The sequence below is a fragment of the Crinia signifera genome, chromosome 9 (genome assembly GCF_055691185.1).
Source record: "Crinia signifera chromosome 9, ASM5569118v1, whole genome shotgun sequence".
Lineage (NCBI taxonomy): Eukaryota > Metazoa > Chordata > Amphibia > Anura > Myobatrachidae > Crinia > Crinia signifera.
In genome coordinates, this window is record NC_139225.1 from 135924781 (window position 1) to 135926829 (window position 2049).

General features: G+C 51.6%; 1 pseudogene; it reads left to right on the forward strand.

Moving 5' to 3' along the window:
* Nucleotides 1–437: 437 nt before the first annotated feature.
* Nucleotides 438–577, forward strand: LOC146039992 (U2 spliceosomal RNA; annotated as a pseudogene).
* Nucleotides 578–2049: the final 1472 nt, after the last annotated feature.

Consider the following 2049-nt stretch of genomic DNA (forward strand, 5'->3'; position numbering starts at 1 on the left):
TCTCTGGGGAATCGTTGGCTGTTATGTCTTCTACAAGCTTGCAGCTGGCTTAACAGTAGGGTTAATAATTAACGTATATCTGCACCTGTGAAATACTGTATACTGTATGTGACGTGGATGGTAATCCCTCCTACTCATCGCCTACGCACAGGCAGACCCCCTGTAGGAAAGACAGGAACTAGTGACACCACTGCCGCCATCAGGCACAAAATGGCTGCCTCTGCTGGCATGAGGTCCCTTCTAATTGCATCACTTAAGGGCCCAAGTATCTCATTTTGTGCCAATCTTCTGGGGGGAAAAACAGTTTTCAGATGATTGGTGCATTGGATATCGGTAGTATGAATTTTAAAGAAAACCTCAGCAGATATCTAGGGGTAAATTTACTAAAGCTTGTAAAAAATAAATGTTATGTTGCCCATAGCAACCAATCAGATTCTGTCGCTTCTCGGCCTTTTGGCTAAGATCACGTGTAGTATCTGTTCTTATCAGTTGGGTCTGGACCGCCCCCTGACAGAGAATGAAGAAAAGCCGGACTGTATCACCTTGCTTCTGAGCTGAGGATTAGCAACCACCTCATGTTCTGGGTGGGTGCTAGGAATGGCTGAGTATCGATGCCCTGCTGGGGGAGGGAATACCATTCTTTCCACTGGTAGGGAGGGGAGAAGCATCGGGCTTTGAGATAGGGCTCTTGTTCAGGGGTCTTTGCCTCTGTGGGAGAGTCACTCGAAAAGCCCGGTCTAGTATCCACTCCCAGGAAGAAGGGAAAAGCTGGGACCGAGTAGATTGCTTGCTGGTCCGGGGGTTACAGAGGACCCCAGCCAGAGAGACAGCGAAAAGCCCAGTACCCAATCCCTGGGAGAGGTGAAACGTCGGGACTGAGTAGGTGGTTTCTTCTTCCTCAGTTGGTCTATTTGGGCCTCTGCGGGGGAGACTCACCGAAAGAGCCCGGTGGAGTATCCATTCCCATGCCAGGGGTCGGAAAGGGCCTGCTGGTGGAGCGGAGAAACACTTGGTCGGATGCTGACTGGCCGGCTGCCTGGAGTCTGAGGCTGCACTGTGCCCCCGGGGAAACTCGGGGGTGCTGAACCTGCACGGGTGATCCCCAAAATCACCTTGCACAGTTAAGCACTTGCACTGTGCACTTCCCCCTCTAGGTTAGGCATCATGTCCTTACCTCGTCCTTTTGGATGGGGTAGGACAATTTTTCACACCCCCTCCCCGGCCTTCTGGCTGGGGTCTCTTTATTTATTTATTTTCCCTCTCACGTTTGTCACTTTTCACGTTCTTTGTTTTTGTAGTTTGTCAAGTTTTTTTGGGTAGTGTGGTCGACCCTTACGGGCCTTCTATTTCCCCAATGTGCCAAAGCTCTCGCCTTTTGGGGAGACCCTGAGCCGCAAGGCGGAGGGAAGTCTACTGAGGGTCTCTCCAAACCTTCGGGTGCGGAGGACCCACCGTCCTAACCCTTCCGGGGGTTGAGGAATGAGGGTCTCTCTAAGCTTCGGCGAAGAGGACCCACCGTTCCCTATTTTTCCCTCTTCGGCCTTATGGCTGAGAGGGGTTAGGGGAAAAACAGGGCCCTTTTCCTTCGGGAGAAAGCCCACTTTGATCGCACGGCCCCCTTTGGATGTGTTTAGGCACAGCACTGGTGGTAGGGAGCACACCTCGGGCTCCTGAGTTTTTTCAAACTCATCTCTCTCTCACCTGTGCTCTCTCTCAGTTGTGCTCTGTCTTATGTGTTCTTTCTGCAGTATTGATGCTGTTTATCTCTTATCTGTTCTCTCACTTGTGCTCTCAGCCTCACATGTGCTCCCAGTCTCTCACCTCAGCGCTCACTCGCTCACCCTTGCTATCTCTCACCTGCACTCTGTCCCGCACCTGTGCTCTCTCACCTGCGCTCTGTCCCGGACCTGTGCTCTCTCATCTGTGCTCTGTCACCTATGTTTATTCTCACCTGTGCTCTCTCTCTCACCTGTGCTCTTTGTCTCCCTACTGTGCTTTCTCACCTATGTTCTCTCTCACATACCTTTGCTTTCTCTCATCTGTGCTCTC